This window comes from Salvelinus alpinus, chromosome 23 (genome assembly GCF_045679555.1).
Source record: "Salvelinus alpinus chromosome 23, SLU_Salpinus.1, whole genome shotgun sequence".
Taxonomy (NCBI): Eukaryota; Metazoa; Chordata; class Actinopteri; order Salmoniformes; family Salmonidae; genus Salvelinus; species Salvelinus alpinus.
In genome coordinates this window covers 16,480,599-16,497,608 of record NC_092108.1, presented here as the reverse complement: position 1 = coordinate 16,497,608, position 17,010 = coordinate 16,480,599, and positions in this window count along the sequence as shown.

Sequence of the window (17,010 nt, the reverse complement as noted above, 5' to 3'; positions counted from 1 at the left end):
TGGCAGTCCACCAGGAAACAGGGCTGATGGGAGTTTTCCCATAGCCGCAGATCTGGAATCAGTTTATCCACCTAAATCCTGTAATTATTAATTAGTGGGAAAATTGCAAAACTGACCAAAGACCAGTGTCTATGGCCAAGTGTAGGCTGGTGACATGCGCAAGTCTAGGGCTTCAGGTGCTGCTTTTGAATTGTGATATGCAGTATACTCAGACAGTAGTATTAGTATTGGCATATTGTACCATTATATCGCAATTGACTGTAAAACCTAGCAGCTGTTTTTCACCCCCCAGAAAAGTGGGTAACAGATTGATAAAGTAACACTGGTAATATTCGGCAAGCGCTACCGGAGTGCCAAGTCTAGGACCGAAAGGCTTCTTAGCAGTTTCTACCCCCAATCCATAAGACTGATGAACAAATAATCAAATGCTTCCCCCAAAGATGGCGCCGGAGAAGAAGGCAGACGTTTTACATGCCCCCAGCCTATTGTGTTTTTTTGTTCGTTTATTTGCGTTTTTCGTAACTTATTTTCTTACTTGTTTTGTACATATTGTTGCCACTACCGTCTCTTATGACAGAAAATAACTTCTAGACATCAGGACAGCGATTACTCACCATGGACTAGCAGAATCCTTTTTTTCCGTTCACGACTCTGACGAGCCCGATGCGAAGGATATACAGCTTCCTCGGGAACAGGCCCCGATCCCTGTGATCTGCATGAAGAGGAGGTGGAGAAAGAGGGGCCGAAGGTCGGGCTGCCTTCTGAGAATTCGTCGGCGATCGAATAAACCCCCACTTCCCTCCATTCTGCTAGCAAACGTGCAATCTTTGGAGAATAAAATCGACGAGTTACGAGGAAGACTAAACTACCAACGGGACATTAAAAACATTAAATAAAAAGAGTTTTCATCTGTATTCTTTGTAGCTCTTTACATACCACCACAGTAAGAGGCTGGCCCTAAGACAGCATTGAATGAGCTGTGTTCCGCCATAAGAAAACAAAAAAACGCTCACCTAGAGGCTGCGCTCCAAGTAGCCGGGGACTTTAATGCAGGGAAACTTAAATCCGTTTTACCAAATTTCTATCAGCATGTTAAATGTGCAACCAAAGGAAATAGAACTCTGGACCACCTTTACTCCACACACAGAGACGCTTACAAAGCTTTCCCTCGACCTCCATTTGGCAAATATGACCATAGGTCTATCCTCCTGATTCCTGCTTACAAGCAAAAATTAAAGCAGGAAGCACCAGTGACTTGATCAATAAAAAAAGTGGTCAGAGGAAGCAGATGCTAAGCTACAGAACTGTTTTGCTAGCATACTGGAATATCTTCCAGGATTCCTCTGACTGCATTGAGGAGTACACCACATCAGTTATTGGCTTCATCAATAAGTGCATCGATGACTCCAACCCCACAGTGATCATATGGACATACCCCAACCAGAAGCCATGGATTACAGGCAGCATCCTCACTGAGCTAAAGGCTAGAGCTGGAGGAGCGGGACCCGAAAGGAGCGGGACCCGAAAGCTTATAAGAAATCCCACTATGCCCTCCGACGAACCATCAAACAGGCAAAGCATCAATACAGGACTAAGATCGAAACGTACTACACCGGCTCTGATGCTCGTCGGATGTGGCAGGGCTTGCAAACCATTACAGACTACAAAGGGAAGCACAGCCGAGAGCTGCCCAGTGACACGAGCCTACCATGAGCTAAATTACTTCTATGCTCGCTTCGAGGCAAATAACACTGCAACATGCATGAGAGCACCAGCTGTTCCGGAAGTCTGTGTGATCACGCTTTCCGCAGCCGATGTGATTAAGACCTTTAAACAGGTCAACATTCACAAGGCCGCAGGGCCAGATGGATTACCAGAATGTGTACTGTGAGCACACGCTTACCAACTGGCAAGTGTCTTCACTGACATTTTCAACCTCTCCCTGTCAGAGTCTGTAATACCAACATGTTTTAAGCAGACCACCATAGTCCCTGTGCCCAAGAACACTAAGGTAACCTGCCTAAATGACTACCGACCCGTAGCACTCACGTCTGTAGCCATGACATGCTTTGAAAGGCTGGTCATGGCTCACATCAACAACATCTTCCCAACAGATCACAGATGCTTCAATTTCTATTGCACTCCACACTGCCCTTTCCCACCTGGACAAAGGAACACCTATGTGAGAATGATATTCAATGACTACAGCTCAGCGTTCAACACCATAGTGCCCTCAAAGCTCATCACTAAGCTAAGGGTAGGTAACAACTCATTCACCACGCTGATCCTCAACACGGGGTCCCCTCAGGGGTACGTGCTCAGTCCCCTCCTGTACTCCCTGTTCACTCATGACTGCACGGCCAGGCACGACTCCAACACCATCATTCAATTTGCTGATGACACAACAGTGGTAGGCCTGATCACCAACAACGACGAGACAGCCTATAGGGAGGAGGTCAGAGACCTGGCTGTGTGGTGCAAGGACAACAACCTCTCCCTCAACGTGATCAAGACAAAGGAGATGTTTGTGGACTACAGGAAAAGAGGACTGAGCATGGCCCCATTCTCATCGACGGGGCTGCAGTGGAGCAGGTTGAGAGCTTCAAGTTCCTTGGTGTCCACATCACCAACAAACTAATATGGTCCAAGCACACCAAGACAGTCGTAGAGGGCACGAAAAAGCCTAATCCCCCTCAGGAGACTGAAAAGATTTGGCATGGGTTCTCAGATCCTCAAAAGGTTCTACAGCTGCACCATCGAGAGCATCCTGACGGGTTGCATTACTGCCTGGAATGGGAAGTGCTCTGCCTCCGACCGCAAGGTACTACAGAGTGTAGTGTGAACGGCCCAGTACATCACTGGGGCCAACCTGCCTGCCATCCAGGACCTCTATACCAGGCGGTGTCAGAGGAAGGCCCGAAAAATTGTCAAAGACACCAGCCACCCTAGTCATAGACTGTTCTCTCTGCTACCGCACAGCAAGCGGTACCGGAGCACCAAGTCTTGGTCCAAGAGGCTTCTAAACAGCTTCTACCTTCTAGTCAAATGGCTACCCAGACTATTTGCAGTTCCCCCCCCCTCTCACCTCCTCTTTACACCACTGCTACTCTTTACACCACTCGCACTGCTTTGCTTTATCTTGGCCAGGTCGCAGTTGTAAATGAGAACTTGTTCTCAACTGGCCTACCTGGTTAAATAAAGGTGAAATAAACTCTCTGTTGTCATCTATGCATAGGCACTTTAATAAGTCTACCTACATGTACATACTACCTCAACTAACCAGTGCCCCCGCACATTGACTCTGTATTGGTACCCTCCTGTATATAGTCTCGCTTTTGTTATTTTACTGTTGCTCTTTAATTACTTGTTACTTTTATCTCTTATTCAAATCCATTTTTTTTTTTACTATATTTTTGGTTAGGGGCTCGTAAGTAAGCATTTCACTGTAAGGTCTACACCTGTTGAATTCGGGGCATGTGACTAATAACATTTGATTTGATTTGCAATACCCCCCTGTTTTTTACACTGCTGCTATTCGCTGTTTATTATGCATAGTCCCTTTACAAATTATCATGACTAACCTTGTACCCCCGCAGATTGACTCGGTACCGGTATCTCCTGTATATAGTAAATATTTTTTTATCTCTTTTTCTTGAACTGCATTGTTGGTTAAGGTCTTGTAAGTAAGCATTTCACGGTAAGTATTTGTATTTGGCGCATGTGACAAATAACATTTGATTTGATTTGATAAGGGAATATGAATCTAAACTCTCACTGATAATATACACAGTTTAAACCTTTGGAAACCTGTGAAAACCTTTCAATCATAAGGTATTTAATAATGTATGTTTTTATGGTTCTACTACTACCACTAACTAGCCTACCAGTGTAATCTTTCACCTAGCCGCCTTCTGGGGTGTTAAAAACTAACTAGATGCGTGTGAATGTGTACATGTACACCTACTCTTTCCATGACAGACTGACCAGGTGAAAGCTATGATCCCTTATTGATGTCACTTTTTAAATCCACTTCAATCAGTGTAGATGTAGCCTGTTTGGGATAGGGGGCAGCATTTTCACGTTCGGATGAAAAGCGTGCCCAGAGTAAACTTCCTGCTACTCAGGCCCGTAGATTTGGATAGAAAACACTCTGAAGTTTCTAAAACTGTTTGAATGATGTCTGTGAGTATAACAGAAACATACAAACAGTGTAGCTATTCCCTCCGCAAGGCAATCAAACAAGCTAAGCGTCAGTATAGAGACAAAGTAGAGTTGCAATTCAACGGCTCAGACACAAGAGGTACAGTGAGGGAAAAAAGTATTTGATCCCCTGCTGATTTTGTACGTTTGCCCACTGACAAAGAAATGATCAGTCTATAATTTTAATGGTAGGTTTATTTGAACAGTGAGAGACAGAATATCAACAAAAAAATCCAGAAAAACGCATGTCAAAAATGTTATGAATTGATTTGCATTTTAATGAGGGAAATAAGTATTTGACCCCTCTGCAAAACATGACTTAGTACTTGGTGGCAAAACCCTTGTTGGCAATCACAGAGGTCAGACGTTTCTTGTAGTTGGCCACCAGGTTTGCACACATCTCAGGAGGGATTTTGTCCCACTCCTCTTTGCAGATCTTCTTCAAGTCATTAAGGTTTCGAGGCTGACGTTTGGCAACTCGAACCTTCAGCTCCCTCCACAGATTTTCTATGGGATTAAGGTCTGGAGACTGGCTAGGCCACTCCAGGACCTTAATGTGCTTCTTCTTGAGCCACTCCTTTGTTGCCTTGGCTGTGTGTTTTGGGTCATTGTCATGCTGGAATACCCATCCACGACCCATTTTCAATACCCTGGCTGAGGGAAGGAGGTTTTCACCCAAGATTTGACGGTACATGGCCCCGTCCATCGTCCCTTTGATGCGGTGAAGTTGTCCTGTCCCTTTAGCAGAAAAACACCCCCAAAGCATAATGTTTCCACCTCCATGTTTGACGGTGGGGATGGTTTCTTGGGGTCATAGGCAGCATTCCTCCTCCTCCAAACACGGCAAGTTGGGTTGATGCCAAAGAACTCCATTTTGGTCTCATCTGACCACAACACGTTCACCCAGTTGTCCTCTGAATCATTCAGATGTTCATTGGCAAACTTCAGACGGGCATGTATATGTGCTTTCTTGAGCAGGGGGACCTTGCGGGCGCTGCAGGATTTCAGTCCTTCACGGCATAGTGTGTTACCAATTGTTTTCTTGATGACTATGGTCCCAGCTGCCTTGAGATCATTGACAAGATCCTCCTGTGTAGTTCTGGGCTGATTCCTCACCGTTCTCATGATCATTGCAACTCCACGAGGTGAGATCTTGCATGGAGCCCCAGGCTGAGGGAGATTGACAGTTCTTTTGTGTTTCTTCCATTTGCGAATAATCACAGAAACTGTTGTCACCTTCTCACCAAGCTGCTTGGCGATGGTCTTGTAGCCCATTCCAGCCTTGTGTAGGTCTACAATCTTGTCCCTGACATCCTTGGAGAGCTCTTTGGTCTTGGCCATGGTGGAGAGTTTGGAATCTGATTGATTGATTGCTTCTGTGGACAGGTATCTTTTATACAGGTAAGAAACTGAGATTAGGAGCACTCCCTTTAAGAGTGTGCTCCTAATCTCCGTTCGTTACCTGTATGAAAGACACCTGGGAGCCAGAAATCTTTTTGATTGAGAAGGGGTCAAATACTTATTTCCCTCATTAAAATGCAAATCAATTTATAACATTTTTGACATGCATTTTTCTGGATATTTTTGTTGTTATTCTGCCTCTCACTGTTCAAATAAACCTACCATTAAAATTATAGACTGATAATTTCTTTGTCAGTGGGCAAACGTACAAAATCAGCAGGGGATCAAATACTTTTTTCCCTCACTGTATGTGGCAGGGTCTACAGTCAATCACGGATTACAAAAAGAAAACCAGCCCCGTTATCGAACAAAACAAACATTTATTGTGGAACTGGGATTCCTGGGAGTGCATTCTGATGAAGATCATCAAAGGTAAGTGAATATTTATAATGCTATTTCTGACTTCTGTTGACTCCACAACATGGCGGGTACCTTTATGGCTTGTTTTTGTGTCTGAGCGCCGTACTCAGATTATTGCATGGTGTGCTTTTTCCGTAAAGCTTTTTTGAAATCTGACACAGCGGTTGCATTAACGAGAAGTATATATTTAATTCTGTGCATAACACTTGTATCTTTTATCAAAGTTTATGATGAGTATTTCTGTAAATTGATGTGGCTCTCTGAAAATTTGTCGGATGTTTTCGAGGCACAACATTACTGACCATAACTCGCCAATGTAAACTGAGATTTTTGGATATAAATATGAACTTTATCGAACAAAACATAAATGTATTGTGTAACATGAAGTCCTATGAGTGCCATCTGATGAAGATCATCAAAGGTTAGTGATTAATTTTATCTCTATTTCTGCTTTTTGTGACTCTTCTCTTTGCCTGGAAAATGGCTGTGTGTTTTTTTGTGACTAGGCTCTGACCTAACATAATCATATGATGTGCTTTCGCTGTAAAGCCTTTTTGAAATCGGACACGATGGGTAGATTAACAATAAGTTAAGCTTTAATTTGGTGTATTTTACTTGTGAATGTATGAAAGTTAAATATTTATAAAAAATATTCTTGAATTTCGCGCTCTGCCTTGTCGAGGAACCCCTAGCCGTAAGAAGGTAGGGGAGGAGACAGGTTAAGCCTTGAGACAATTGTGAAATGGATTGTGTATGTGTGCCATTCAGAGGGTGAATGGGCAATACAAAAGATTTAAGTGCCTTTGAAAGGGGTATGGTAGTAGGTGCCAGGTTGACTGGTTTGTGTCAAGAACTGCAAGGCTGCTGGCTTTTTCACGCTTAACAGTTTCCCGTGTGTATGAAGAATGGTTCACCACTCTGTGGAACGCTTTCAACATCTTGTAGAGTCCATGCCCCGACGAATTGAGGCTGTTCTGAGGGCAAAAGGGAGGGGGGGTGCAACTCAATATTAGGAAGGTACACTTAATGTTTTGTACACTCACTGTATATATTGCTACACCTGCGACAACATCTGCAAATCTGTGAATGCCCGTGCTTGGACTGAAATAGGTGCCAGTTCTCATTTTGGGTGCCAGTACTGTTTATGTTTAGGTGCAGGAGCTCCACAATATTGTTGAGCTATTATTCTATAAGAGAAACAGGAGCTCAAGCAGTAGAACATTTGAGGTGCCGGTACTCTCAAGTCAAGGACTGGTGTACGTGACTAATAAACTTTGATTTTATATTTGTGTTAACAGGGTCAGATAATGACAGCCTTCCTCTTGACACATACAAGTTGAGTGTATTAATTTGTATTACCTAAATTGAAAACTATACGAATGAGTAACTATGGGCAATGCATTGTTTCAATCTCTGGGAATAGAAAAGAAAGTGAGTTTAACTTCTGGATTCAAAGAGGAAAATGTCCTCTTCTGAGACCAACATTTTTTTTATTTGGTTTACTAATATACAGTCTTACTAGTATACGGTCTCAAATAAAATCTAACTTTATTTGTCACATGCGCTGAATACAACAGCTGTAGACCTTACCGTGAAATGCCTACTTACAAGCCCTTAACCAACAATGCAGTTCAAGAAAGAGTTAAGAAAATATTTACCAAATAAACTCAAGTAAAAAATAATAAAAAGTAACACAATAAAATAACAATAACGAGGCTATATACAGGGGTTCCCTGTACCTAGTCAATGTGTGGCGGTTAGTCGAGGTAATTTGTTCATGTAGGTAGAGGTAAAGTGACTATGCATAGATGTCAGGAAGCTTGGCCCCAGTGATGTACTGTGCCGTATGCACTACCCTTTGTAGCGCCTTGCGGTCGGATGCCGAGCAGTTGCCATACCAGGCTGTGATGCAACCGGTCAGGATGCTCTCGATGGTGCAGCTATATAACCTTTTGAGGATCTGGGGACCCATGCCAAATCTTTTCAGTCTCATCAGCAAAAGTATGTAAAGATTAACTGTTCATGTGGACTAGGCCCACATCATGATCACATTAGACCAAAAAGCCCCCCCTTCCAAAATAATAACATTTACACATCTACAACAACAACATACAATATAGATTAGGGTAAATAAACTAATAGAAACAAATAAGAAAGAGAAAAATAAACCTGTCTGGTATTAATTTAGGTAGTTGAAGCATTACTGTGTTCATAAGTAGTACTGTAGTTTCCATCCTAGTCTCTGACTGATGGTCATCAGCCCCAACAGAATAAGACCTAAATACAAACAGAAAAATAGACTTCAAATGGATGACACTCTTCAAATAAACAACAAGAGAAGTATGATAATTACAATGCATAGAGAATAAGAATTATGTGGAACAATTCTACAAAAAAAAAGTCCGGAAGCTAGAGTGGAAACCGGTCGCATTCCGCTTCGCTCCTCAGGTAGTATCACATTTTCACATTCTCATTTCATCTCATTACAGTACAACGGTTTGATTTGTTTAATCTTAGCTAGCTACTTAGCCGTCTTTGTATCAAAGATAATTGCGTAGCTAGCCAGCTATTCTTCGTTCTTTTAACGTAACTTTTAACGTAACGTAGTCAACACTGCTACCTAGCCAGCTAGCCACCGAACAGCAACACTGTAGTAACTATTACATTCAACGGAACGACTCGATTAGTGTAGTGTTAGCTAGCTACATAGTTGTCTTTGCTGTCTTTGTTTCTAAGATAACTGCGTAGTTTAGACTAATTCGGTTAGCTAGCCAGCTATTTTTCGTCCTTTTAACGTAACGTAACGTAGTCAACACTGCTCGCTAGCCAGCTAGCCACCGAATAGCAACACTGTAGAAACTATTACATTCAACGGATCAACGGAACGATTGATTAGTGTAGTGTTAGCTAGCTACATAGTTGTCTTTGCTGTCCTTGTATCTAAGACAATTGTGTAGTTTATACTAATTAACGAGCCAGTTACCGAGGTTACATAGCTAGCTACCGAGGTTACCTAGCCAGCGACACTCTCAAACAAAGTCAACAACGCAGCCACTGCTAGCTAGCCCACTTCCGCAGTACTGTATCATTTTAATAATTTTGGTCAATAAGATTTCTGCAACGCAAGCTTAACTTTCTGAACATTCGAGACGTGTAGTTCACTTGTCATTCCAATCTCCTCTGCATTAGCGTAGCCTCTTCTGTAGCCTGTCAACTATGTGTCTGTCTATCCCTGTTCTCTCCTCTCTGCACAGACCATACAAACGCTTCACACCGCGTGGCCGCGGCCACCCTAACCTGGTGGTCCCAGCGCGCACCACCCACGTGGAGTCCCAGGTCTCCGGCAGCCTCTGGAACTGCCGATCTGCGGCCAACAAGGCAGAGTTCATCTCAGCCTATGCTTCCCTCCAGTCCCTCGACTTCTTGGCACTGACGGAAACATGGATCACCACAGATAACACTGCTACTCCTACTGCTCTCTCCTCGTCTGCCCACGTGTTCTCGCACACCCCGAGAGCTTCTGGTCAGCGGGGTGGCGGCACCGGGATCCTCATCTCTCCCAAGTGGTCTTTCTCCCTTTCTCCCCTTACCCATCTGTCTATCGCCTCCTTTGAATTCCATGCTGTCACAGTTACCAGCCCTTTCAAGCTTAACATCCTTATCATTTATCGCCCTCCAGGTTCCCTTGGAGAGTTCATCAATGAGCTTGATGCCCTGATAAGCTCCTTTCCTGAGGACGGCTCACCTCTCACAGTTCTGGGTGACTTTAACCTCCCCACGTCTACCTTTGACTCATTCCTCTCTGCCTCCTTCTTTCCACTCCTCTCCTCTTTTGACCTCACCCTCTCACCTTCCCCCCCTACTCACAAGGCAGGCAATACGCTTGACCTCATCTTTACTAGATGCTGTTCTTCCACTAACCTCATTGCAACTCCCCTCCAAGTCTCCGACCACTACCTTGTATCCTTTTCCCTCTCGCTCTCATCCATCACTTCCCACACTGCCCCTACTCGGATGGTATCGCGCCGTCCCAACCTTCGCTCTCTCTCCCCCGCTACTCTCTCCTCTTCCATCCTATCATCTCTTCCCTCTGCTCAAACCTTCTCCAACCTATCTCCTGATTCTGCCTCCTCAACCCTCCTCTCCTCCCTTTCTGCATCCTTTGACTCTCTATGTCCCCTATCCTCCAGGCCGGCTCGGTCCTCCCCTCCTGCTCCGTGGCTCGACGACTCATTGCGAGCTCACAGAACAGGGCTCCGGGCAGCCGAGCGGAAATGGAGGAAAACTCGCCTCCCTGCGGACCTGGCATCCTTTCACTCCCTCCTCTCTACATTTTCCTCTTCTGTCTCTGCTGCTAAAGCCACTTTCTACCACTCTAAATTCCAAGCATCTGCCTCTAACCCTAGGAAGCTCTTTGCCACCTTCTCCTCCCTCCTGAATCCTCCTCCCCCTCCTCCCCCTCCTCCCCCCTCCTCCCTCTCTGCAGATGACTTCGTCAACCATTTTGAAAAGAAGGTCGACGACATCCGATCCTCGTTTGCTAAGTCAAACGACACCGCTGGTCCTGCTCACACTGCCCTACCCTGTGCTCTGACCTCTTTCTCCCCTCTCTCTCCAGATGAAATCTCGCGTCTTGTGACAGCCGGCCGCCCAACAACCTGCCCGCTTGACCCTATCCCCTCCTCTCTTCTCCAGACCATTTCCGGAGACCTTCTCCCTTACCTCACCTCGCTCATCAACTCATCCTTGACCGCTGGCTACGTCCCTTCCGTCTTCAAGAGAGCGAGAGTTGCACCCCTGCTGAAAAAACCTACACTCGATCCCTCCGATGTCAACAACTACAGACCAGTATCCCTTCTTTCTTTTCTCTCCAAAACTCTCGAACGTGCCGTCCTTGGCCAGCTCTCCCGCTATCTCTCTCAGAATGACCTTCTTGATCCAAATCAGTCAGGTTTCAAGACTAGTCATTCAACTGAGACTGCTCTTCTCTGTATCACGGAGGCGCTCCGCACTGCTAAAGCTAACTCTCTCTCCTCTGCTCTCATCCTCCTAGACCTATCGGCTGCCTTCGATACTGTGAACCATCAGATCCTCCTCTCCACCCTCTCCGAGTTGGGCATCTCCGGCGCGGCCCACGCTTGGATTGCGTCCTACCTGACAGGTCGCTCCTACCAGGTGGCGTGGCGAGAATCTGTCTCCTCACCACGTGCTCTCACCACTGGTGTCCCCCAGGGCTCTGTTCTAGGCCCTCTCCTATTCTCGCTATACACCAAGTCACTTGGCTCTGTCATAACCTCACATGGTCTCTCCTATCATTGCTATGCAGACGACACACAATTAATCTTCTCCTTTCCCCCTTCTGATGACCAGGTGGCGAATCGCATCTCTGCATGTCTGGCAGACATATCAGTGTGGATGACGGACCACCACCTCAAGCTGAACCTCGGCAAGACGGAGCTGCTCTTCCTCCCGGGGAAGGACTGCCCGTTCCATGATCTCGCCATCACGGTTGACAACTCCATTGTGTCCTCCTCCCAGAGCGCTAAGAACCTTGGCGTGATCCTGGACAACACCCTGTCGTTCTCAACTAACATCAAGGCGGTGGCCCGTTCCTGTAGGTTCATGCTCTACAACATCCGCAGAGTACGAACCTGCCTCACACAGGAAGCGGCGCAGGTCCTAATCCAGGCACTTGTCATCTCCCGTCTGGATTACTGCAACTCGCTGTTGGCTGGGCTCCCTGCCTGTGCCATTAAACCCCTACAACTCATCCAGAACGCCGCAGCCCGTCTGGTGTTCAACCTTCCCAAGTTCTCTCACGTCACCCCGCTCCTCCGCTCTCTCCACTGGCTTCCAGTTGAAGCTCGCATCCGCTACAAGACCATGGTGCTTGCCTACGGAGCTGTGAGGGGAACGGCACCTCAGTACCTTCAGGCTCTGATCAGGCCCTACACCCAAACAAGGGCACTGCGTTCATCCACCTCTGGCCTGCTGGCCTCCCTACCACTGAGGAAGTACAGTTCCCGCTCAGCCCAGTCAAAACTGTTCGCTGCTCTGGCACCCCAATGGTGGAACAAACTCCCTCACGACGCCAGGACAGCGGAGTCAATCACCACCTTCCGGAGACACCTGAAACCCCACCTCTTCAAGGAATACCTAGGATAGGATAAAGTAATCCTTCTGACCCCCCCCCCCCCCCCCTTAAAAGATTTAGATGCACTATTGTAAAGTGGTTGTTCCACTGGATGTCATAAGGTGAATGCACCAATTTGTAAGTCGCTCTGGATAAGAGCGTCTGCTAAATGACTTAAATGTAAATGTAAATGTACATCTCCGACACAAATTGTGTTTATCACTATTTATTACCAAAATAAGAAAAACTAGTAAATTAATAGTAACTATGCATTAATTCAATCTCTGTGAATTGAATACAAAATAAATAAAAATAAATCACTTTAGTCAGACAAAAATGAATGACAGCAATATAGCTCCATGTATTAGATTATTTCTGATGAGTTTTCAAATGGATTCTCATATTGGACTTTTGAGTAAAACCCTTCCCACAAGCAATGATAGAGCTTCTCATCAGTATGAACAAACCTGTGTCTCTTAAGGCCAGTTCATTAGTTCAACCGCATTGGGCACACAGAGCAGGCGAACGGGCGCTCACCTGTGTGCCATTGCTCATGTACTTTGACAGCCATGGATGTCATGAAAGTTTTTCCACAGTGTGTACAAATGAAAGGTCATTCTCCTGTCTCATAACGCTGGTGCCTGTGCAGCTCCCGGACACTAGAAAAGCCTTCCCACATACGCTACACAGGAACGACTTCTCCCCTTTGTGCATCATGAGGTGTCGAACCAATGGATTCTTCTGAATGAACCTCTTCCCACAGACAGAGCACCTGTAAGGCCGTCCTCCATTGTGAATGTGAAGGTTTATTTTTAAGACCTGTGCAGCAGTGTAACCCTTGCCACAGTGTGGACATACAGGTGGCCTTTTCCCCACGTGATGTCGTTGCAATGTTAGACCGTCTTTAATTTAAATCTATTATCACATTATTCACAGTGGAAGGGCTGTGTGAACGCTCTGAAGTCGCTTCAGGTGTGCTGGGCTTTTGAAAGCCTTTCCACGTACGCTACACAGAAACGACTGCCCTGCGTAATGTCGTTGGTGCACTCTCCTCTTGATTGAAATGTTTTATCACACTGGTCACAGTAGAAGGACCATGCTACTGTGTGAACGCTCTGATGTCGCTTCATGTGTGCTGGGCCTTTAAACGCCTTCCCACATTTAAAGCAGGTGTACTTCTTCGCTGAGGAGCCCTTCTTCTCTGGGTGTTTCTTCCAGATCTGCTGGATGAGCTCCACCATGTGTCCATGGGAGAATGGACACTGGTGTCAGGAGAAGACCTGAGAGGACAATATACTAGTCTGTCTTCCTGAGTCCTCGTGTTCACTAAGAGAGGAGGTCACTGACGGTGAGGAGGTCACTCTTTGTTCCTGTTGACCCACGTTTGGTGCATCACCTTCATCCTCCGGTCCTCTCTCACCACCTCCTGTCTCACCTCCCCCTGTCTCACCTCCCCCTGTCTCACCACCTCCTGTTTCACCTCCCCCTGTCTCACCTCCCCCTGTCTCACCTCCCCCTGTCTCACCTTCCCCTGTCTCACCACCTCCTGTCTCACCTTCCCCTGTCTCACCACCTCCTGTCTCACCTCCCCCTGTCTTACCTCTCCCTGTCTCACCACCTCCTGTCTCACCTCCCCCTGTCTTACCTCTTACCTTACCTCTCTTACCTCTCCCTGTCTCACCTCCCCCTGTCTCACCACCTCCTGTCTCACCTCCCCCTGTCTCACCACCTCCTGTCTCACCTCCCCCTGTCTCACCACCTCCTGTCTCACCACCTCCTGTCTCACCTCCCCCTGTCTCACCTTCCCCCTGTCTCTCCACCTCCTGTCCACCACCTCATGTCTCACCTCCCCCGTCTCACCTCCCATCTGTCTCACCACCTCCTGTCTCACCACTGTCAATGTCATCTTCCAAGTTATTTTCACAATTCAACTCTCCTCCTTTGTCTTGGCCTTCCTCGTCATTATGCAACAGTCCCTATCCCTTTTCTCCCCACCACAACCTGCTGTTTTCCTTCTGTACTTACTTCCAATCGTTCATGTCCCTCTAAACTTGACTTGGGGTGGTGGGTTTGAGGCAGTGACAATGTAGACAAGATGGTGTCTGCCACGCGGTTGTTGGAGACAACAACGGTACCTTTACTCAGGTGTCCCAGTTGTCTGTGATGCTGCAGCAGGGTCTTCAGCTGCTCAGGGTCAGCGTGGGACAACCAGAGATCCTCCAGGTCAGAGGGGCAGCTGTGGAGATAGGAGGCTGTCTGATGGAGGTCTGGTACAGGCAGCAGCTCCTCCAGTCTGGAGAGGAACTGCCACACCAGTATCTGCAGTGCTGTGTAATACAGAGGACACTCCTGAGAAAACAGATCATCCAGCACACAATAAGTGTAACATAATAAATCATTTAATAAATTAATAAGACATTGGATGTGATTGCTATGCCAGATAACACTTGTGGATGTGTATAAATATGCACATGAAAGTCATTGGTATTTTGTGAGAAACATTTCCTACGTGGAAGAAGTGCTCCCTCTCAGAAGGGTTTTCCAGCAGGGTTTGGACCAGCTCCACAAAGTTACACTCTGCAGCCTCCAACTCCAACTCATTTCTACACTGTGGACTGTTATTTCTGGTGGTGGAGGGATACTGTTACTGTAGAAACTTTGATTCCATTGAAATGAGGCTGAATGGTCTGGGGACCCGGTGGGTTTTCAAAGCGAAACATCTTTAAAGCCATCCTGGCTCTCAATCCCAGGATGAGTTGGGTCCTCTGCCTGGAAGTCAGCAGCCCTAGAACCATTTCTGTCACAATGGTCACAATCTCCTCCAGCTTCCCATAATGCATCACTTCACTTTGCTGAGCCAAACTCCACATGAAGGCAGACGTTAGGCGAAGCGGTGGAGCCAGGAGGTGGAGAGAGAATAATGACAGATGTGAACCTGCCTGGTCTGAAATTACAGGAGAAACAGGACAGACAACATGACACTCATCTGAACCTCTATCACTGTAACATAACGTCTGGGAGTCTTCTACTGCCTCCACCAGAGATTCTGGCTTTATCACGCAAGGTCCATGGACCGAGCACCCGTTGCAGCTTACCCTCTCCCCGCATTGCACTGTTAAGTTGATGGCGGCAGTGGGGTAGTCTTTGTAGGAGAGTATTGATTGGCATGCAGGGCTTTGTGTGTGGGTGAGGATGCTTACAGAGGATGGGGATACTATAACATGGTATATGTAAGTGTTTTCTGTCTCATCCTGAGGCTCATGCTTTAACGTTAGTGATGCACAGACTAAGTTTTGTAGACTTTACCCTTTGCAAAAGTTTTTTAAAAATTGCGTTGTTTAGAAGGAGTGCAAAGGCAAAAGTGCAAAGTCATTTCACAGAGTAGGCGTTCCATAACGGGAATATGCGGATGATGCTAGAATCCGCCAATAGGATCGCGCTAGCTTGTGCTTGGCTCTGCCCACCGCTTTCCTTTCTCTGCCCATGATGACAAATGTTTTCCCATTGGAAACGACAGGCTGTGGTCTATCCTTGTTTACTTCTAAACATCTTTGGTAATATGGTGCGCTTCAAATGGTAGCCTAGTGGTTGGGGGGGCAGGTAGCCTAGTGGTTAGAGTGTTGGGCCAGTAACCGAAAGGTTGCAAGATCAAATCCCTGAGCTGACAAGGTAAAAATCTGTCATTCTACCTCTGAACAAGGCAATTAACCTACTGTTCCTAGGCTGTCATTGTAAATAAGAATTTGTTCTTAACTGACTTGCCTAGTTAAATTTAAAAAAGCACATTTTATTTGTCGCATGCACAGGTGTAGACTTTACTTACGAGCCCATTCCCAACAACACAGAGTTAAAAAGTAAAACAAATATTTGCTAAATTAAAAAGGACATAGTAACGCAATAAAACATTAATGAGGCTATATACAAGGAGTACCAGTACCGAGTCAATGTGCAGGGGTAGGAGGTAGTTGAGGTAATTGAGATAATACAGTATGTATATATAGGGGTAAAAGTGACTAGGCAATTAGGTTACATAATAAACAGAGTAGCAGTAGGTTATGTGAAGAGTGTGGAAGTGTGTTTATTGTGTATTTTATAACTATATGTAGCTTCCATCTGAAGTATTTACTAGTAACTGATAGTCAGCTCAAATAGGATAGTCTGGCTAGGAGCTAAATGCACAAATAAATTCCAAATAAAATCCAGTCAGTTAACAGAAGGGGTTAATATTGATGACACTCTTCAAATAAACAAGGAAAGTATGATAACCACAACAATGCGTAAAGAATAATAATTATGTGGAACAAGTTTGACCCATGCTTGACCTCACTGTATGTTTCACAGGAGGTTGGTGGCACCTTAATTGGGAAGGACGGGCTCGTGGTAATGGCTGGAGCGGAATTAGTGGAATGATACCAAATACATTAAATACGTGGTTTCCATGTGGTTCCATTCCATTTGCTCCGTTGCAGACATTGTCATGAGCTGTCCTCCCCTCAGCAGCCTCCACTGGGTTTGTATATAATGTGTCCAATGACCAAATCTTCAGACATCGTGACACTCGACAGAGGACAGAGCATGATGCCCTCACTCAGACTGCCCTCTGCTAAATGGAGTTTACTCTTATTGACTGTTATTTTTACTGGGTAATTGTGTTGAGCCCATGTAATGTTATACCAGTCTGATGTATTTTGGTGTGATGTCTGTGTGTGTACATACAAGCAGCCAGACTTGTTTTTGTCTCGGTGTGTGTCTCTGTCTGTGCTCTCTCTCGCTCTCTCTCTCTCTCTCTCTCTCTCTCTCTCTCTCTCTCTCTCTCTCCTTCTATCGCTCCTCTGTTTCTCTCTCGCCTTCTTTCT